Source organism: Ambystoma mexicanum, chromosome 7p, assembly GCF_040938575.1.
Source record: "Ambystoma mexicanum isolate Mex_15411 chromosome 7p, UKY_AmexF1_1, whole genome shotgun sequence".
NCBI classification, from domain to species: domain Eukaryota; kingdom Metazoa; phylum Chordata; class Amphibia; order Caudata; family Ambystomatidae; genus Ambystoma; species Ambystoma mexicanum.
The window spans coordinates 38,974,714-38,997,785 of NC_090939.1; the positions used below are offsets into that span (position 1 = coordinate 38,974,714).

Consider the following 23,072-nt stretch of genomic DNA (forward strand, 5'->3'; position numbering starts at 1 on the left):
CCTCTAGAGCCTAACTCCTTTCACACAGAGAATCATTGTAATAATTTGAAGGTGTGAAAGGCTTCGGTAATGAAGTCATGAATTATTTTGCTGTGCTCATGGGCTGCAGTATATTCAATATCAATATGGCGATGCTTTGGGGAGGGGTACGTATGATCAGGATTGTTTGATGTGTTTTGCTGGTGTTACCTCCAGTATTGACCTTGCAGCTGCTGCTACTGCATATCTAATGAAAGTAACCTCTCCTAAATTGGAGCATAACTCTGAGTAGTTTGTGGGGTTTTAAGTTTTAGTACTCCATATAATAGTTTTCTCTGCTCCGCATTTGCTGTATCCGAAACGGAAGGAATGTCCACCCTGAGCTGGGTCCATAGTATTAAGGAGCACCTCTTTGTTTATTTCTGCCTCATTCCGGAGCACGAGGAAGTGCCCCCATCCAACATGGCCGACCGTCGCTTCCTGGAGTCTCATCTGCCCACACAGACTCCCTGCACAAGCCAACGGCATCCGCTGATTGGCTATTGAGCATTCTTACTCCCCATTGGGCACCGGCAGGCGAAGCCGGCCCACGTTCACTAAGGCCCAAGGAACGAAGGCTGCTGCCTGTTTTACGCCTGTTCTATGCCGATCGTATGCCGATCCCAACTTAATGGGGTAACTCTACTCTCCTTCTCAGTGCGCCGATTCACTGTCAAGCTGCGCAGACTACGCACTGCACGCCCAACACCATAACCTGCATTGGAGTGGATGCTCCATCCTCCCTGTGTAAGTCATTGCCTTAGATTAGCATCACCACGTGACTTGATTGCCATCTGCTCGTTCTCTTATTGCCCACCTAAGAGGAGCACATGCCCTGTGCACTCACTGTCTGCTCATCCCATGTGCTCTCCAGTGGCACTAAACTTGTCCATTGCAACATCGTCTGCTACTAAAGTGAATTCACCGGCAGTTCATTACCTTGCTCTGTTTATTTAGCCTGTACTCACTGTCTGATTACGGTCTACCACATTCACAGTAATGTGCATCTGCTCATAATTGCATACTGTGTACCACCTTGCCTTGCTGCATACAGCTGCCTTACCTGATTATGCTATCCTTGACTACTCATATCCCGTGTACACTGTATCCCACGATGTGCATTAAGCTACAGCAGTGGTCTTCAAACTTTTTGACCCCCAGGCCCCCCCTATACACATGTACTCCAAAATGTTACTCGGTTGCGAACGGTTATCGGGCGCTGGAGTATAATGGTGCCCCCAACGAAGGAGTGCATGCCACACACCACGTTGTTTCAAAATCATTGCTTGCAATGATTCAAATCAGATGAGGACAAATATTTGTGAACAAAGCATTCCGATTATTTTGCTATAATACAGAGGACTCGACTAAAAATAGTGTTGGGTATTTATTTCACACAAACGAAAACACCCAATATTGCAGTGAGAGGTGGCATACGGCATGAAGAAAATGGGGCCTTGTGAAATCCATACCGGCAAGGGGTGGTGGTGGTGGATGGCAGAGCTCTCAGTTTTGGGAAAAATGGAACGGTAGCGCAATCTGAGCAGGAACGAGGAGGGCAAGCATTGACTAGGGGTCCATAGATAGCTTGCGTTTAGGGGAGGAGAAAGGAAATGAGCTTAGTGTAGTAGTTGAATTTGCAGTAGTGACAGATGTGGTATTACATACCATTTGGGGATTTTCCCTAGAGCCAAGAACCTTAGTTATGGCCAAGTGCCATCAGTTTGTAGGAGAGGCTTTGCCGAAAGGAGTATCAACCTCAGAATTGGGAAAGAAAAAAGGTACCACCAAAAGTTGAAAAACATTCTCCAAAAGTCAGTAAATCATCTGTCAAACAGGACCAACACTGAAAACGAACCTGACTTCATATCCAGAGAAATAAATTTCAAGCTGCAAGTTACTACCAGGCATGAGAAGTCACTCACCACTTCAATTCGCCAAATGCACACCATATATATACTCCCCATGATCACTCGCTATTGGCGGGTGAAGGTTGAGAGCCCTGGTTTAACCAACACATTTTTTCCAGAACGAGGAGCATTGCGCAAGCTAGGGATCCAATGGATGACTGGAAACACAGCCATGGCAAATGAAGCAGGACCGGTGCTGCATTAACAACGCGGCTCCCCCATGGCAGATTGCTGGGCTCCAGCAATCTGCCATGGGGGAGCCGCGTTGTAAAAAAAAAACACCAACAGAGCAGTTCCGGTCCCCCGCTCGCCTCCTCTCCCCCATGCATGCCCCCCAATGTGGGGGATGCAGGGAGAGAGGGGCGCAGGGGGACCGGTGCTGCATTAACAACGCGGCTCCCCCATGGCAGATTGCTGGGCTCCAGCAATCTGCCATGGGGGAGCCGCGTTGTAAAAAAAAACACCAGCAGAGCAGTTCTGGTCCCCCGCTTGCCTCCTCTCCTCCATGCATGCCCCCCAATGTGGGGGATGCAGGGAGAGAGGGGCGCAGGGGGACCGGTGCTGCATTAATAACGCGGCTCCCCCATGGCAGATTGCCACGGGGGAGCCGTGTTAAACATAAAGCGGAACGAGTCACTTACCTCGGACTCGTCGGCGGCGGCGGCAGCAGCAGCAACAACAACAGGGAACACAGGACACCACAACGCAGCCTGGACGCGCGATCCAAATGCAGGAAAGCGCGCGTCCAGGCTGCGTTTATTTCCTGTTTCCATGGCCACGCCCCCACCACATCGCACTGGCTGAGCATGTGCATGGGAGCCAGTGGCTCCCCATTGCACATGCTCAGTTCAGTGCGGCCAAAAAAAAATCAAATAAAAACCTTACTCGTTTTCATTTTCTTTTGGGAGGCATCACGCGCCCCCCCAGGCATGGTGGCGCGCCCCCCAAGGGGGGCGCGCCCCACAGATTGAAGACCTCTGAGCTACAGGGTCAATAACTAGCCACATACTATTATCGCTATCAATGCAATTGTGTTGTGCCTTATTGTCGCTAACTGACCACTGCAATTGTGTTATGCCTTATGGTCGCTAACTGACCACTGCATTTGTGTTGTGCCTTATGGTCGCCCTTCTGGCCACTATCAGACCACTTGCTCTTAGACCATACTAGGTCAACATGCCCCTCACCAATAGCCTAACTGCTATATACTCACCCTTGTACACTTTCAGTGCCCTACCCACTAGATTACTGCCTACCTTTCTCCTCCTTATACTGCATTCAGGTTGGACCGTATTTAACCACACCACCACCCCTGTCCGCCACTCTCAACTGCATCACACCACAACTATGCCATCCTTCGCTCACCACACCAACCCCTACCTTAACAATCCAGCCCTCTGGATCCAACACTTCGCTACTAGACCTTTACCAAACATACCCTGCTCCATCACCTTGAGAAATGCTAGACTTGGCGCACGACTCACCCACGCTTCCCATCACTCTGCGCATCGTAGCAAACCCCCCCAGACCCCCACACCGCCTACACTCACGCCTAATCCTCCACCATCCCTTTCCAACTCCTCTAACTTGAGCAATATCAAAGGTGCGCTTATCAATGCCAGATCACTCTCGGCTCACGCCCTTGAAGTAGCGGACCTCATCCTCAACATCGACCTTGACTTTATAGCAATCACCGAAACCTGGCTCCATCCAGCCTCAGGTCCTCTTCTCTCCCTCGCCATCCCTCCAGGCTATAACATTATTAGACATGATCGTAATTCCAATCAATCCAAAGGTGGTGGCATTGCCATCATCCATAAAAATGCTCTAAACTTTCACCTCTCGGCCACACACCACTTTTCCACTCTGGAAGCACTGACAGCCAAACTGGCTATAACCCCTAACCACTCTATCACCTTCCATCTACTCTACCGGCCACCCGGCCCGCTCTCCACCTTCGCGGAGGACCTCTCCAACATCTTCACTCTCAACACCAAAACCAATTCCCAGGTCACAATATTGGGGGATTTCAACCTAGGACACTGCTGCCATGACTATTGACAATATCCTTACGAATGCTGGATTCACACAGTTCATAAACCAACCCACCCATGACAAGGGTAGAACCCTTGATTGGCTAGCCGCCCATAACTGTCCCATCAACATCACCTCTAACCACCAGTGCTCATGGACTGACCACAACCTAATTACATTCAACATCGAGTCCAAACCCGTCAGCCACTCAAGCATCGCACCTGCTACGGCCACCCGTAATAAACGTGATATCACCTGCGACAGACTTCTCCCTCTCCTCCTTCCAGCTCTCAATGACCAGGCTCTTTCATGCTCTGACCCTACGGCCTTGGTCGACGGCTTTAATCGGGCTATGCTTAAAGCCCTAGATACCATCGCACCCTCTAAACTGAGAAAATCCAAACCTCGAGCCCACCTGAACTCCTGGTTCACACCCCAGCTTAGAACTTTACGCAAAGAAAAACGAATTGCGGAATCTCACTGGAAAAGTAACCACTCTCCAGCCAACAAATCATGTCTACTCCTGGCCACCCTTAACTACAAGGAAGCCATACTCCAGGCAAAAAAAGACGCATACAATAAACGTATCGAACAAGCCAAATCCAACACCAAAGAACTGTTTAAAATCCTAAAAGAACTTGAAACTCCCGTCACTACACCTGACACCTGCACCAAAGATAGCACCTGGTGCTCCAAAATCCAAGAGGCTCTCCTAGGCAAAATTGCCACTCTCCAAATTAAAATTAATAACAAACAAACTAGCCTCCAATCTAACCCTCTACCGATCCTTATACCTACCATAAACTACTCCATCCCTGACTCTCTGACTCCTTTTAGCTTCTCTCCACTTTCCATTCCTGAAGTGGAAAAGATCATCGCTAGCCTTAAAGCTTCCAACTGCCATGGTGACCTTTGTCCTGCGCCTATTATTAAGGAAGCAGCGCACGACCTAGCACCCATCATCACTACGCTCATCAACTCCTCCTTTAGCTCTGGGATTGTTCCGGACAACCTGAAGGATGCGTGGGTCATCCCGCTCCTGAAAAAAACTACTTTGGACCCCAGCATACCTACAAACTATAGGCCAATCACCACTGTCCCATTTCTACTAAAAATCCTTGACCGTGCGGTGTACCTACAAATTCAAGAATACCTTGAATCAAACAAACTTCTGGGACTCAGGCAATCGGGGATTCGGCCACGCCACGGCACTGAAACTGCCCTTATCAATTTAAAAACGCAGATCGAAGATCTCAAAGACAAAGGCAAACTTGCGCTATTACTTCTCCTGGACCTCTCGGCTGCTTTTGATCTTGTTAATCATAAAATTCTTTGTCACCACCTCAAATCAGCTGTTCACTTCTCAGACAAAGCCTCTACTTGGATCAGTTCCTTCCTCAATAATAGAACAATGCGTGTGTTCTCTCCACTAGCAGCCGCCCCACCTGCTCCGGGCTCCTGTGGCGTGCCTCAAGGGTCCTGTGTCTCGCCCACGTTATATAACGTGTTCACCAAACCCCTTTTTGATATTCTGGACCATCTGGGTGTCACGTATACCAATTACGCGGACGACACCCAGATACTAATCCCTATCACAGGTGACTACACTACTGATTCCCTCGCCATCAACGCCATCTACCAGGTTATCCAAGCTTGGATGGCTCAACACGGACTGTGTCTAAATGATGAAAAGACAGAGCTCCTCATTCTTGGCTCACCACAAAAACTCACTAAACTCGACCCTGCTTTTAAGTCCTTCACCATTGATGGGAATACCATCCTTATTGCTAAGGACACGAAAACCTTAGGGATTTACATTGATTCAACCTTATCCTTGACTAGACAAACTAACTCAGTCTCATCAGCAGCAGCTTATACCTGTAAGCTTATTACTGCATGTCGCCCGTTCCTTTCTACAGCTAACTGTGTGACCTTGGCCAGGACCCTCGTACTGTCCAAGGTCGACTACTGTAATGCCCTTTACCTTGGTACCAATCGCTGTAACTTAAATAAGTTACAAATTGTCCAAAACAATGCGATTAGAGCGGCCCTCAACATTCCCAGGCGCCAGCACATATCTGACACTAGGCGTAACCTTCACTGGCTCTCTATCCCAGACCGCATTTCCTTGAAGTCTTTGGCTCTCACCCATAAATACCTTCACAACCAAGCACCCTGTTACTTGACGAACAGATTTGCCCTCCATAGTTCCACTAGACCTTGCAGATCGGCTCAAGCCAACTGCCTTGTCATCCCACGATTCAATCATCTCCAAAGATCAGGTGGAACCAGCTTCCCTATCTTGGCAGCCAAACTTTGGAACTCACTCCCTAATGAGCTGAGAGCAGAACCTTCCTTCCTGAAATTCAAACACCTTACCAAAGCCTGGCTGTCCTCCCAAGACATCTAACACTGCTCACTGCCCTATTTGTACTCTGACCTACCTTTGTTTTTGCATTCTGCTTAGCTTCTTACTGCTACTCTCCTGATTGCAAAATCTTGTAATTCTACTGTAAAAACATTGTTATACTGCCATGTTATGCATTTATCATGTTGTATCCAAGTTATGCGCCGGGTTGCCCCTGGGCCTGGTGCGCTATATAAATAAATAAATACAAATACAAATAGCTTGTGGGGTAAGCACTAGACATGGACATGGGCTAACCCACACTTTGCACGTGTGAATCTTGAAAGGGCAGACTTAGACCTTCATCTTCTCAAAGTCCCTTAATCTTGTTGAGGTCCTTTTATCATTCTGAGGTTGACACATGAAGTTGCATTAAACTGGTTAATAATAGCTGCTACTATCTGTAGCTATCCGTAGCTACTATCATAGAGATTAGAAGCAGGAGTAATCCAATATGAAGTGCTTTATAAAACCTGGGTTTTATTATTATTCTAATGAAATGCATGCCAAACCAACTTAACAATGCTTTTGACATTACAGACCCAACTGTAACCAAGGGTCTACGTCATTGACGGCTACATTTCTGTACAATTGTCTGTAACACTTAAGTTTTCCAGCACCCAGTTACCTCAGGGTTCGGTGCACGATACAAATACAAAAATACATTCCCCCACGTGTATCCTGGCATGTTAGCATAAGTAGCAGTCTGTTGCTAGAGCTTGTGCAGCACAATGACAAATATACTTAAAATACTGATGCTGAGAATACGTGAAGCTTCTTTATATTATCCACAGAGAGAACACTTAATAGGAAGGGGCAGCTGTGCTACATCTACAGTAGTATGTTATTATTGTTTTTAGGGTATTTATTGAGCGCAAGCCTAGCTTCAGCCAGAAACAGAGCACTTTCCAAACATAGGTGGAAGAACAAGGTGAGGGAAGTAGAGAAACAAGGGAGTGTGGAGGCTAACCGAGGAGGGCAGGCAATTATCCATCAAGAGATCAAGAAGCAACCAGGTGAGGAAACAGTGGGGATCAGATCATCCAGTCTCAGTTAGGGTTGGGAGTGGAGGGTGTGTGGGCAGGAGCTCCTTCCTGAACATGAAGAGGTGAGTTTGATGTGGATGGGGGAGGAGTTTCCAGAGTTTTGAGGCATAGATAGAGAAGGCCTGTCCTCTCTGTCTATGCCCCAAGACTGGAACCTGCAGTGCTGGCATAGTGGTGTCAGTGAGGGTCACGCCTATCTTTTTAAACTGCTTTTCTATCGATTATCCTATACCTCTCAAAAGGTCTGCCAAGAAGAAGCTCAAAAGGGACATCCTGGTTTCCAACCCAGGCATCCCCATCGCTGATACCTATACTAGTGCTTCCTCCAGACAGACCCTTACTGACATACTCTTTGTCATTCTCTCTCTCAAGGCCTATGGACCAACATATAGTCTCTGTTCCCTTTCCTTTTTCTTCTTATCCCGTTAATGGTGGCACCCAGTGGGAGGCCCTCCTGGCCCACTTCTAAGACCATCTTTAATGTCTACTTAAATGGCACCTTCTTGGTCCAGGGCCCTCAGGCCAATCTCCTCTCATTTGATAGATGCTTCCCGCGCCTTATCAACTTCCTTTCCTCTCTTGCTATCCCTTCTTACCCCTCTCTGGCTCCTCTGCCACCTCTTCGGCACTCTCTTCTCCCTCTCCGACTACCCTGCCTTCTCTTCCTTCCTCTTCTGCTCATCCTCAGGCACCTCCAACACTTCCGCAGGGTGTACCTCTGGCCTGTACCCTTCCCAGGAAGTCCTTCAAATGTGGCAACCTGCTCCACATTGCTACTCTCAATTCTTGATCAGCTGTCAAACACTCCTCTGACATCTGCCGTCTCCTGGAAGAGCTTGATTTGGATGTACTTGGTCTCGACGAGACTTGGATCATGGCCAGCTCTCCTTCCGACACTCCCCTTCCCGATGGCTGCAAGATCCTCTCCGAACCCACAACCAACCGCCCCGGTGGGGGTGTAGCCTTGACTTGGATCCCTGCTTCCATCATTTCAATGCAGCACAACTCCTCCTTTGAATGCCTGGTCTGCATGCTCTTTATCTCTACTGGCCTCTCTCTCACTATCTACAGGCCACCTGGCCAGGTCGCCATCTTCCTCTCTGAGTGGGCTGACCTCTCCTCCTCTCTCCTTGCCTCTACTTGTCAACTTCTCTTCCGTGAAGACTTGTGCTACCAGCCCTTCTTCAGGACTCTTTCGCAACCTCTGTCTCTCTGTCTGTCTCTCCCCCCTTCCCTGTGGCCCAACGCACTCTGCAGGGCACACTCTGCATGTTCTCATCTCCCCAGACCCACCCCCCCCTTCCCTAACCCTCTTACCACTCCCTCTCTTGGAATGATCACTTTCTCCTTTCTTCCCACCTTACTCACACTTCCCCGCAGGTCAAGCCGACTCCAGCACTGCCACCTACCTTCTCGGTCATCCCACCCATGAAGCGCATGTCAGTTGAGGCTTTCACTGCTACTTTCTCTCCTCCTTCTGCACCTTTGGCTGACTCGCACCGTGACACAGCCCTCTCTAACCATCAGCTCTCTATCTCTAACACTCTGCCTGTCATGAGGATCCACTTGAAGCCCAAATCCAAGTGCAACTCTTGGTACGATTCCAACTTCGCCGCAAGCGTAGGGCGGCGGAGAGGAAGTGGAGGTCACCAGGCGCACCGCCTGACAAACTGGCCTACCGCCTGCTCCAAAGGCAGTACAGACTCTCTGTCCGCTCTAAAAAGAGAGCCTACACCAAAGCCAGCATCTCTGCGGTGTAGAGGAGGGTCCCATCACCCTCTCTCCAGGGCATTGGCATCTCTGGGGTCAAGAAAACGCTCTGGAGCACATCAGCAGACTGAGGCAGACTTTTTCTAAGTCAGCAAGTTTATTTCTTCCAGCAGGCAAGAGACAGGAGACACAGGATACAGCATCAACGACATCTCTGGGACTCTGCTAAAAGTGATAAAATGTCCCTCCTTATGTACCCTTCTTGGTTGTCTCAGCTCCCTATCTATGAGGCAGAACACTCTCATTGGTTCAGGCACTCAAAGCCACGCCCCTTCCTCCTCTGACTGAGCTGCCAATTCACAAAAGCTCCCATGTCATACTTATACCTGTAACTGATTAAAACTGTGTGTGCTGTACCTAACCTTTATAATGGGACATTACTGACGTTAGTCCTGAGACAGTTTTAGCAACAGCATCATGGTTTCCTGTCCCAGAGGCCCAAATATGGGTATCTGCTGTATCCGCTCTGCTAATTGAACCAGCTGAATGCAGCACCCGATATCTTCCCTTGACTGCTACCTCGCTCCCACGTCAAGATTAGTGATAGGAAGCCCAGATACCATGTCCTTGACTACTGAACTCACTGAAGTATAATGAGGTAATTGTTTTATCCTTTCAGCATGGTTTTGCAGAAGTTCACATATTTGTATGCCCAGCATCCATCTTAGAGTGCCTGACTTTGTCCTGAACCCCAAAATGGCGAACAAACCCAATTTTTACCTATAACTTGATACCTGTTCCGAATCCCATTTTTTGGTAAAATATACTTATCATGTACTACTTAACAAGCCTTCTATCATTCAAGACATTCTGACCTCATAAACATGGATCGTCCTTTAAAGCGCTTTCCTGCAAAGCACCATAATTCTAATTTCTGCAACATTTGAAGGCATTGATCAACCTAATAAGTTACATTCAGTTTGAGGTGGAGGGGATCTGTCTCCACTACATTCAGTTTGAGAGGGAGGGGGTACTCATTCCTTTACACTCCGCCCTCTGTATAGTATTTAGTCATCCACTTGTTAGGCAGAATCCTATGCAGTTCCCTTAGGGAGCACTACAGAAGATTAAGACTACAGGTATGAGCAAGAAAAATCCCCTTTGGCTTCAGTCTGTAACACAAAGATTTAGTTGGTTGCTGTGGCTAAGCAGTCAGACTTATCTCAAGAGGGAGATGAGCAGTATTCAGGGTTTACACAATAGGTATCACAGTACTATGGTACAAGGAAACACTGACCAAAGCTTTGTATTAAAAAGAGAATATATATATTTATTTTATACACATCTAGTTCAACACATAAATCACAGTTGAAAAAGTAAGTTAAGTTAAGTTTAGTCAAGGAAAGTATATACAACTCCCTAGACAAGTTTGCAGTAGAGTGAAAACTGAGCAAAATGGCACAGTGAAAACCAACTACAAAAGGCACTCTAGCAATTTAGCGAAAGGGAGGGAAAGCACAAGTTAAACCGAAATATCTTCAGACACCCCCTAGCAACACTTCCCTGAAGTTTTGTGAACAAGTAATGCACAGTAATACTTTAGCAGAAAGATAAGTAATTGAAAACTGAGCAAAATGGCACTTCACAAGTTAAAACAGTAGGAGGGAGGAGGGGTTTAGAAGATTCAGGTGTATCAACACATTTCTCATTGAGAATCAATCTAGTGAGAGCAGATCTAACAAATCAGCCAGAGTCAGTAGGCCTGTGCCAGAGTCAGTGGTACAGGACCAAGAGCTTAGGAGCAAAAAATGTTCTTGTAGCTGCAGTCAAGTCTTTGGTTAACGAATATTGAAAAGGTAGATGCAAGGCGAAAGACGATGTTAGACGAAAGGGCGGCCGACCCCACAAGTAGATAAAGGATTTAAAACACCTTTAGGGCTACCGCGCAGAAAGGGAGGCCTGGTGGAACAAAGTACCTTTAAAATGAAGAAGTGGCTCCTGCGGCGGCGGTTGTTCCTGGTAGTTCCTGCAGTTCGGAGGATCCAGCAGAGGAAGAGAGGCTCTCGTCGTGGAGGAAGGTTCAAGTTACTGCACTAGTCGTGGTGCTGCCCAACGAAAACAAAAAAAGGTACGCTCCTTTAAATCGCGGTCCGGGTGGATGGCTGCCTGGCTATCCGGCCTCCAAGTGCTGGGCACTTCGACCAAGGTAGGTCCGAGGAAGCGATTGGTGAACCGGTTGGTCCCACCAGCTCAAGGGAAGAAGTCTCTTGCGAAGAAGATCTCCTCTCGTTGTGTGGAAGAAAAGTGGTGAGACGCTGCAGCAGGGCTTCACCGGTGGTGCAGGTGCTGAAGATGTCTGTGGCTTCTCTCCCCTTCTGTTCCGTAGTTCCAGTGGCGACGTCTTGCTCTTCCAGTCCTCAGGACCCTGCTTTTATGCAAAAAGAACCCCATTTATACAGCCTAGTTGTCACTCAAACAGTGGAGTGGTCATCTTGGCAGGAGGAAGAGTACAAGGAGAGGAAGGAAGAAGAGGACAAGGAATGAAAACACAATTACAAATGAATCGGAATTAGTAGTTAATCTATCAACCAGGAACCTTACAATCAAAGAAGTTAGAACACTTGAAAAAGGTCTAAAGTTCGTACCAACTTACAGCAATAATATGTTTAACACAAAGATCGAACTGTATAAACTAGTTCGTAAACTCAAACTGAAAACATACTTTGCTGAAACAACTAATATCATGGATACTCCCAACCAAGATGAAAATGAATACATTGAATTTAAACCTAAGAGCACATTTAATCCACCAGTGCACATACCAGCTATTGATATTTTTCATAATATGGTACTAAATGACTTGAAGAAAATACAATTCCACCAACCCAAAAGGAGAAATTTGAATCAAGGAGAATTATCGATTATTAAAAACCTTTTCACAGACGACTCTATAACAATCAGATCGGCCGATAAAGGAGGCGCTATAGTTATACAGGATACTGCACAATATGATTCTGAGTGTTTGAGACAATTGTCAGATACTGAGACATATCAAATCCTAGCGCACGATCCAACCAAAGACATTAAAGCTGAACTCAATGCTTTATTGGATACTGCATTGGAGAACAACTGGATCAGCAGCAAAACTAAAGCCTATCTGTGGACCCAATACCCTAAAATGCTGCATTTATACATTCTGCCAAAGATCCACAAACAACTCATTAATCCTCCTGGGAGACCGATAGTGGCTGCCACGGAAAGTATACTACAGCCCTTAGGCACATACATCGACTATTTCCTTCAGCCTATTATTCAGCAAACCTCCACGTATGTAAAAGATACCACTCACTTTCTACAAATTCTGGAAGGAATCGAGCTCACAACAGAAGATATTCTTTTCACCATAGATGTTGCTAGTCTCTACACAAGCATTCCACACAAAAGCAGTGGAGAAATTACTATTTGATGCAGGATGCATAGGAGCCAACAAAGAATTCCTCTTGATCTTATTAAAATTTATCTCAGAAAATTCATGTTTTAAATACAAAGAAACGTATTACAAACACCTTACTGGAACCGCAATGGGAGCCACCATGGCACCATCGTATGCCAATACGTTCATGTATGATTTCGAAACCAGGCATATCATTAATCACCCGCAATGGAGCATACATTTGAAAAAGTGGAATCGATACATCGATGATATATTTGGGATCTGGACAGGTAACCGAGAGGAACTCAACATTTTCTTACTGTATTTGAATAATATTGATAAAATAATACAATTTACTATGGAAATGGGCAACCCAGATATCCATTACTTAGATGTCTAAACAGCGATTAACGGTTCTAGGATTCTAACAAAATTGTACTCAAAACCTACCGACAGAAACAACCTTCTACACAGAATGAGTTTTCACCCACCCAATATCCTTTGTAATTTACCATTCGGTCAAATGCTGCGTATCAAAAGGATCGTAAGCAACCCAGCAGAATGTGATCTGGAACTAAACAAATTACACATGAAACTCAAGGAAAGAGGATATCCTGAGGATGATCTCCTAGCTGCCAGGACCAAAACAGACACACAAGATCGTGCACAACTGCTGTCCAAAAAACCTGAACGCAAGAGCCCAGATTTCATTTTTGTCACAAAATACTCGATTCAGAGTCGACAAATTAAAGACCGTGTACTTAAAAGATGGAACATACTGCAAAACGATCAGAGGACAAGAGAACTGTTTGCACAACCATCTGTGTTTGCATATCAAAAAAGCAACAACCTACGCAATCTATTGGTTGACACGGATAGCAAGAAATCTAAACAGAGAACTGCTGAGAAACACCCTGGGACATATCCATGCATGAGTTGCGGTAACTGCAATAACATTATCAAAGGACCCTATATATCACATCCAAGGACAGGAGAGAAAATCCAACTCAGACATCATGCCACTTGTCTATCTGAGAACGTCATTTACGCATTAAAATGCTCATGTGCTAAGTATTATGTTGGCGAGACTGCACGTAAGGTACGAGTACGTATCAATGAACACAAATCCTGCATTCGAATCAATAACCAAGCATCAGCCGTGGCAAGACATTTCACTCAAAATGGCCACACAGTAGCACAACTCAGATTTGCGGTGCTGGAGGTGATCCCCACTAAAGGACAGAGTGCGAACATGAAAAAATTGAGAGCCCAGAAAGAAGCGTTATGGATTGTAAAGTTGGGGTCCATGACACCAGAAGGGATGAATGAAGAATTTGATTTGAGTTGTTTTTTATAAATGATTTATATTATTGATGTCCAATTTTTGCACTACATTCATATGAGGATTACGTTGTGGTTTCCAGTTTTAATTTTGGTTTTATCTTCAGACCTATAAGTATCTTAGACCAATATGAATTATTATTTCACTATTCTTTTTTGCCTATCTGTCAGTCTCTTTTTCCATTTGAATTTTGTTTACTATTATTCTCACCACTTTTGATTGAATTTTTCATAACTAGGCATTTCTTTATCACACCCATACAATCTTTTATTTCCAGTTATTTATACTTATGTTTTCACATCGTCTAGTCTAGTGAGCCTTTGCTTTTCATACTCATCACATTACCCATATGAGCCTTTAACACCATCCCAAGATGGTCGCCTTGTTTTCCAAAAAGCGCAATGCAGAGCGCATCCAACCACGTTAGCATTTTTGGTTGCCACAGCAACCTCTCATGACTAAGCTAGTTTCCCTCTGCACGCGAGTGCACACAGCATTCTGCCGCTGCTCAGCGCTGCGCGAGATTTATTCATGTACTGACACTTTCCAGCCCCGGGTTTGGCCGCCTGTCATTCTACTTCATCTAACCTCCTGACAGTTCACCATTCGTTTTTTAGACTCGCTAACAGGCCCACTTAAATACGGACACGATCGTCTCCGTGAAAGGAAGCTATTTAGCCTAGTAACACACACGCGAGCAGCAGGTCAGTTTACCTGCTTTTACTTTGTCGCATTTCTTCTTAAATAGTCTGGTTTTAATAACATCGCTCTATGCATAGACATATCCTTATTTCCGTTTCATTTTTGTTTTTGTTTTCGGATTTCTGCAACTTGATGAATCCTGTGATGATAATGATCTGCTTATACATGACCCTCATGACATTCAATTGGTAACGTACAACTTCTAATGTGATATACGCATACACGGATGATTTGTTACATTGAATATATTGTATGATGTTTTCTTTTGCTGGGACATTGATACTGTTTCACTATTTCACTATTTACAAATGGTTGATTATACATTTACCATGCAAGTAGATTTGACCACAAGGCAGCTTGAATTTGTACGTTCACAGGCCCTGAGGAAGGGTTTTCAACCCGAAATGCATAGGCCTCCAATGTGACATTTCCAGCCTCTAAATCACAATACCCCGAGAGGGTGTAAAAGCTTATGAAACGAATAAGCAATGAATAAAGCTATATTTAATTTTTGGCTACAGTGAATAATTATTGTATGAAAAATACTTGAACTCAACCACTTTTGAGTGGTCCACGGGTGTGCAGCCCACACCGCTGGCCTCACGGCCAAGGTCTTTTTTTCCACATCTTGGCAGGAGACCCTCCAGCCTATCAGGATAGAGTGTGACATGGGTTGCGAAGGCAACCCTGTCCAGAAGGCCTACTCTCCCTCCCACACAATGGACCCACCCCAGACTCAGTGGCGCCGAAATGAGGGCTTCTTGGCAGAAGCCCGCCAAACGGACGAACAAAGGATCCCCGACCTGGGTTAGGAGTTAAGACTAAGACACGAGAAAGAATTTATATTAAAGTTCTGGCAAATAAAACCTACCGGAGTAAAGTTAATAATAAAATAAACCGGCGGTATGTTAGAGGCTGTCAGAAAAAGTGGTAGCCTCGAACAATCCCATACGAAAATATTTGCGGTCGAATATTTATGGTAGTGGCCACTTCCACCAGCTAGAAACTTTAGAGAGAGGGACTTTACGGTACCCCTTCGAAAATGAACCTAAGGGAAAAACTATGAACCCTTTCCAGTACCTCCATAGTAAGATGGGTTGTACTGGTTAAGTTCATAAGAATTGACTAGTAAAGTCAAAGGGGAATTTACATGCCCTGGGAGACAGTAGTCAGTCCCAGGGTATGGAGTCTATGTTTGGGGGTCGCTACGACACCCCTGTGTCACTGCACTGAGGGTGCTGTGTAGCACAGTTGAATAAAGATGGTTCCTATGGGGGAGAGAAAATCCCATAGGCGTTAAACACAAAAATAGCCTAGAACACACACAGCAAAAATGCCTAAGAGTGGGAAAAAGTCTCACTCTTAGCAGGTAAATAGAAACAAACCCTTCAAATCCAGCAAAGCTGCTGGTGGACTCTATAGGTAAGGGAAATTAGCCATAGAATGAGAATTCTCCCTAACACCACTCAATACACACAACTACACCCATGTCCACCCTCTTCAATTTTTAATATAACTACACATCCCTGACCTAATCACCTGTTTCTATAAACAATTTACTTCAATCTAATAGGTATCCTAACACATTTCTACAACGTCAGTACTAACACATTATACTCTCCTAGTCCAAACATGTATGTGTCCCTAAAAACTACTTTTATTTACTTTATCTGAGCCCCACCTCTATTCCCCAGTTTACTTTAAACTAACTAAATGCCTCAGATAATTTTACAGCCACTTTGAGGTAACCCATTGTCTGCACACATTTTGTCCATCTCGTGGCTCATATTCCACATCCTTTCCGCAGTCCCACCCCCCAACATTTTCTTTTCCTTGCTCCCATTGTCTTGCCCATTCATGTTTTCAGTGTTAAAAAATGTATTTTACTTCTCCTCAATACATCTTCTACCCGACTCATCTCGGTTTAGCATCACTGGACCGTCTGTGTCCTGTTGATTTTGTCCTCCTTTTTTTATTGGCTGCCTTGCAGCAAGTCCTTAAACCCTTTAATCCAAAGGCCGGTCCTTTCGCTTTTGAGTGTCCTTCTTTTCCATGGAGCACTCGTATTCGTTGTTCGTATGTCTGTTAAATGTCAATAAGAGGGGGCATTTTAGCAAGGGAACACAAGGATGAGGGAGTCTTTTGCAGAAACATTTGGAAAAATGGTTACTCTAATAGGGCTTTTAGTTGGGTTCCTATGTGACTTCTCTCTCCTCACGTGGTCAATGCTTTTAATTTCCTGAGGCATACAGGTCCTTTGTTGTCCATCTGTAATATAAAACTGAATGAGTTTTCTTTGACAAATAAGTATGTCTCTATTATCAATATATTTTTTTTCAACCCAGCCCCTTAAAACCCTTTTTACGTGTCCTGTCAAAAATTCACCTGTCTTCTAAACAAAACTAGATTTAAACAACAGTTTTGAGCGTCCCTGCCTCCTAGAAAAAGCTTCATCAGACGTTTTTGTTCTTTGCGTATCAAAGCTACTAATTCTCTCCCTTTTGTGATGCGCCTGCTGGAACCTGATTTGTTTACAATAAACATATTCAATTTGTGTAATATAATATTTTTAGGCAATAAATGCATTTGCCTGTCTCATTTTCTCAGCCCTTATGTCTTCTGGGCTTTCTTTTTATCTATACAATCAATGTCCCTTAAGGGGACTTTTTTCATTTTTTCTCTATATCGACATTCTCAGATATAGAGACACTTGAAATACTTAATAAATGAAAAAAACATTAATAAAGGCATATCGTCGACTTCTAGGCACACCCGTAGCAGAAGAGGACATCTTTTATCAGGGATCCCTGTTCTCTGTTAAAAATCAAAATAGAGACAAAAGTTATTCGGCTACTGGCAAGTGGGCCAAGTTTCTTCCTGACCTAAACTTATTTCTTCCTTCTGTGTTAGGGAGAATTCTCCAGAATGGCTAATTTCCCTTACCTACTGAGTCCCTCAGCAGCTTTGCTGGATTTCTAGGATTTGTTTTTCACCTGGTAAGAGTGTGAGCCTTTTCTTCCCACTCTTACATGTGTTTTGCTGTGTGTGTTTAACATTTTTGTGTTCATAGACTGTGGCGCTTCACCTACTCCATAGGCATCATCTTTTTACTGTCTGTGACACAGCACCTTTAGTGCAGTGACACAGGGTTGTCTTTTTCAGACTTCCCACTTTAAACTCCCTATTCTGGGACTCACTACTGTCTCCCAGAACATGTAAAGTAGCCATTGACTTTATTAGTCTTTTTAAATTCACAGACCCAGTACAACCTATCTTCCATAGAGTACTGGAAAGGGTAATAGTTATCCCTTTTTGTCTGTTTCTCATGGAACATTATTTAGTTCCCCTTTCTTTAAGATTTGGCTGATGGCAGTGGTTTCTACCCTATTTTTTTCTACCGCGGTCTATTTAAATAGCCTTGGTACTGTTTTAGGCTAAGCTAGTAGCCTCAAACTTAAATCCGCTGGACTTCATCTACTTTTATTTGGTTCCGGCTGGGTTTATACGTCATTTCTTTTTGTAAAGGTCTTTCTCTTGTTTTACTTTGCGCGCCAAACCAGGTTTGGTTCCTTTGTTCGCCGTCCTTTGGCGGGCTTTTGCACAGAAGCCCTCCATAGGAGCCTGGATATCTGAGGGGGACAGGATGTGAGGCAGGGGTTTGAGACTCCCTGCACAGGGTCTCCTTGGAGACCCATGTTGCACTCAGTATGATTGGCTGTGGTGACTGTGCTGCCAGGACAGCCACCCTGCTGTGTGATTGACAGCCAGGCTGTGTGAATGGGGAAAAACTGCATAAAAAGTAGGTCTCTGGGACTGAGAAGGCAGAGTCGCCACTGGTTCGAGAGAACTGAAGAGAAGCTGACAGAAAAGGACCTCTATCACGATTGAACCTCTCAGTGAAGCCCTGCTGTGGGTCCGAATCTCCAAACTTCGACGACAGGGAAGATCTGCAAGGAATCTACTCCCTTTGAGCTGGTGGGATCAACCAGTTCGCCAAACTACAAGCCAGGCCTCCCTCCTCTGGTCGAATTTGCTGTGCACAGCTACAGTGAATCGGATAGCCAGAAGGACCGGACCCTGCTTGGGTTTTAAGAAGCGCACCTTTTATTTGTTGCTTTGCTCTGCTGCTGGTTTCTTCCCTGGGCAGTGCAGGACCCTCTAGTCTTTCTACTTCGTGTCAGTGGGACAGCCGCTTCAGAAACCGTGAGCCTGACCTGCCAGGAACGTCTGCCTCAGCTACAGCCTTCTTCTTCATTTAAGGTACTGTTCTAACCCAGTTGTTCGTTCCGTCCGACCGCAGTGAAAGCATTTGAAATCTTTCGCCAATCCGAGGGCTTGTCCTTCTCCATTCTTTAAAGTAACTTTTCTTCCAACCAACTTCGTTCCGAAGTCTTGGCAAAGACTTAACCGCAAACTACTCTGAACTGTGTGATCCTCTGCAAAGACTCTGGTCCACTGACCTTGGCTCAGGCCTCTTGATTTGATTTCCTCACCGTAGTAGCCTTTTCTAGATTGCCCTGCTTACTTGGTGCTGCTTAATTTTTGTCTAACCTTGTCTTTCCCTCCTTTTTAAATTGCTGGAGTGCTATTTTGCTCACACTTAATTTTGAGCTTAACCTGTCCAGAATCTATTGGGTGGTGTGTAGTATATTAAGAGTGTGATTTTTCTATTGCTTTGCTTTAGTGGATTGTTTTACAACTGATGTATAAATGAATGTATATTCCTTTACTCAGAAACCTTGAGTCAGTGTTTGTCTGAATCATAGTAATTGCTGTCCTTTGTGTAACTATTGATACTGCTCACTTACTCTTGAGATAAGTCTGGCTGCTCAGCCATCGCTACCACTTTACTGTGTAGTACAGGCTTGTACCAAAGCGGAATTTGTCACTTGTAGTCTTAATTGTGTGTGGTGTTCCCAAAGGGTACTGCATATGATTCTGCCTAACATTCTGCTTAACAAAAAATAATTTCTCACTATTTTCAGCCCATTTAACTCACAGACTTTCCCTAACTCGTTGGTGCACAAAAGTATCACATTTCTCATGAACTCGCTATGATGCTAGGGCTGATACGTAATTCTCTGCTATTTTGGATGTGCTTCCTGCTCAGCTGTAAATGCTTCATTTGCCTTTGCTTCGCCATCTTTCTCCCGATCGCGTTGGATCATAGTCTTTTCATCTGTGCTTTGTTTTCATCCTGTTGAGACAAATAAAACATTTTGCTGCACATTATCTCTTCCTTACCCCACTATGCTTAATCTGGTCTACCCCTGTTTTTCTAGACTATGGCACCAATTCTTACTATGTGCCTTCATATTAGAACATAGGACACTCATTGTTTGCCTTTGTAAAATAGTAGGCTGTAGTCGGATGCAGGTTTAGCAATTTTAAGATTTATTGCGGTGATAACTTAAACAACAGCTCTTCTTGTGCTCATCAAACAGTATTAGTTTTCATGAGGTTTGGTTTCCGTGAAAGGGTTAATGAAGGCCAGAGTTCAAAATAAGCTCCACTTGGCTTCTCGCATCTTTAAAAGGGAAAATAAAGTCAACTTAATTCTTTTCCTCCACGGACCTTAGCCTTCAGTCTGACTCACCCTCTGTTCACTGGGTTAAGAAAACAAAAAGACAAAAATCCACACGGAAGGCACAATCCTTGATTTAATGGTCGACGGCTGGCGCTTCTCCTCAGCGAGTCCGCCTCTGATAGGGATCTCCCCTGTGCCTCTCAGTGAGCCTTTTAGTACGCCCAGTCGAAATCACCTTTCCATTCCTCTCTCCATTCCTCTCTGGTCTCCGGCTCGGCTTGCAGCTGTAATCAGAAACACCTGGTGAGCTTTCTGTTGCTGCATTTAAACCCCTCTCTGCTCCACCCCTCCCTTCAGTCTCCAGCCAGTTTTCCCTCCCATTCCCCACACCTGCAGGGCGTTTTCTTTCCGCAGTCCACCCAGTTTCATGCACTGTTTGACCACACCCTGTATGTCTCTGGGGCCACCGATCTACATGCGGGCTGATTGCATTATACCAGTGCCAGTCTTTGGTACACCTATTTCCATGCTGTATGATTGGGTTGTACCTATGCCGTTTTCCCTTTTTATTTCTGTCTCTGCCCCCCCCTTGGTTTCGTTCCTCGTGGTGGTTTCTGGGACATGTAGTTTTCTTTTGATTTGCTTGGCTGGGTCTCATTACTAGAATAGGATCCTCCCTTGGTTCTGTTGCCTCTGTGACCACCTCACATACTCCCCCCCCTGGAACTAGGCCGTTCGGGCATGTTCAAGGCCCTGGACAAGTAATCAGCTACTAGCTGATATTTTCCGGGTTTATGTACTGTAACAAAATGATAGGGTTGAAGGGTTAAGAACCACCTAAGGACTCTATGGTTTGAGTCTTTCTGGGTGGCCATCCATCGAAGAGGGGCGTGATCTGTAAAGATGGTAAATTTTCGACCTAGTAAATAATAACGAAGAGATTCAACGGCCCATTTTATCGCTAAACATTCTTTTTCTAAGGTGGAGTATGGTATCTCGTGTGGGAGGAGTTTTCTACTGATGAATGCTATTGGGCAGAGGTCTTGTTCTGATCCTTGGGATAGCACGGCACCTAGACCACATCCTGATGCATCGGCCTGTAAATAGAAGTCTTTTGAGAAATCTGGGCAGTGTAGAACTGGTTGGGTTGATATTAGTTGAATTAAGTGGTGAAAAGCTTGCACAGCTTCTGGCTTGATTTGAAGAGGCCGGTTTGTTTTTAAGGCGTCTGTCAGTGGTGCCGCTATGGTAGAAAAATGCGGTATGAATCTCCTATAATACCCTACGAACCCTAGGAAGGCTCGGATCTCTTTCCGGGTTTCCGGTATTCGTAGTTTTTTCAAAGCCTGTATTTTGTCCACCAACGGTGTGATTACTCCACCTCCTACAGAATATCCCAGATACTTGGTCGTTTTGGCTGCCAGCTTGGTTTTCTTGGGATTGATATGCAGTCCTGCCTCTTGTAAGGACGTAATTACTTTGATTAGATGTTCTAAATGTTCCTTCCAGGTTTTACTATAGATCACTATGTCATCCAAATAGGCAGCTGCGTATAGTTCATGTGGCTTTAGTACCTTATCAATTAAGGCCTGAAAAGTGGCAGGAGCCCCGTGCAACCCAAATGGCAACACCGTAAACTGAAATAGACCTTGAGGTGTTGCAAAGGCTGTTTTCTCCTGATCCGCTGGGTTGAGTGGTATCTGCCAATATCCTTTGGTTAAGTCCAATGTACTCAAAAAGGATGCAGCTCCCAGCTTCTCTATTAGCTCATCTATTCTGGGCATAGGGTAGGCTTCATATCTGGAAATGGCGTTTAGTTGCCTAAAGTCCATACAGAACCGGGTGGTATCATCTGGTTTGGGTACTAGTACCACCGGTGAACACCATGCGCTCTTGGAGGGAATAATGGTACCTAGTTTCAGCATGCTCTCTATTTCTTGTGCTATTTCCCCTCTTTTTGCTTCAGGTATTCTATAGGGTCGGAGGCGTATAATCTTGCCTGCCTCTGTTGGTATTGAGTGAGTAGCCATATGAGTCCTTCCAGGTAGACTCGAGAATGTCTTTGCTACAGAGCTCAGGGTGTCAAATAATTCAATTCTTTGGGTGTCGCTTAATTGTTCCCCCAAGTCCACATCATGTAGGTTACCAGCCGAATGTGTGACCATTTGTTCAGGGACCTACATCTCTCCTAGGGACGTACACAATATTGCTGAGTCTTTTTCTTTCCACAACTTGAGTAAATTAATGTGATAGTTCTGATGTTTGTTTTGTCTATCTGGTTGCTCCACCTCATAATTAACTGGACCCAACATCTTTGTTATACTATATGGGCCTTTCCATTGAGCAAGCATTTTGTTCGTGTGAGTGGGTAATAACACCAGCACTTTGTCTCCTATTTTAAGCGTCCTAGGTCTGCTTCCTTTGTCGTAATATTTCTCTTGCGTTTCTTGAGCTCGCCCCAGGTTTTCCTGAGCATAGTCCCTGAGTTTTCCCAGGTGATCCCTTAGTTCATTCACATATTCTGTTAGGGTTGTTTCATCCTGCTGTTCCCAAGTGTCCTTTAGTAATCCCAAGATAGATTTTGGCTGTCTCCCGAATAATAATTCAAATGGGGAATACCCTGTTGAGGATTGAGGTCTATCACGTAAAACCATCAATACCCATGGCAGTACTTTCTCCCACCCCAGACCAGTGGGACTGGTGGCCCTTTTTTATCATTTGTTTGATGGTTTTGTTATATCTTTCCACCAGCCCATCAGTCTTTAGATGGTACACCGAGGTCCTTAAATGGTTGATGCCAAGGGTCTTGCATACTTCTTTCATAACGTTCAACATAAAATTACGTCCTTGGTCTGTTACAATCTCAAGGGGAATCCCCACTCTAGCGAAATAGGGTAAAAGTACATCACATACTTGTTTTGCAGACATTCCTTTTAATGGAAA

At 44.9% G+C, this 23,072-nt stretch overlaps 1 protein-coding gene across 4 annotated transcripts in view; it reads left to right on the forward strand.

The window, feature by feature from the left end:
- The window catches only part of TIMMDC1 (translocase of inner mitochondrial membrane domain containing 1), a 200,908-nt gene that overhangs the window by 13,569 nt on the left and 164,267 nt on the right, over window positions 1-23,072 (forward strand). Inside the window, exon 1 of one of the 4 annotated variants that reach the window (XM_069635719.1) lies at window positions 18,841-18,862. The exons of the other annotated variants lie outside the window; for them this stretch is intronic. The gene's annotated coding sequence lies outside the window, so the exon portion shown is untranslated. Of the gene's footprint in view, window positions 1-18,840; window positions 18,863-23,072 lie in introns of those variants that run through there. 4 annotated transcript variants of the gene reach the window in all.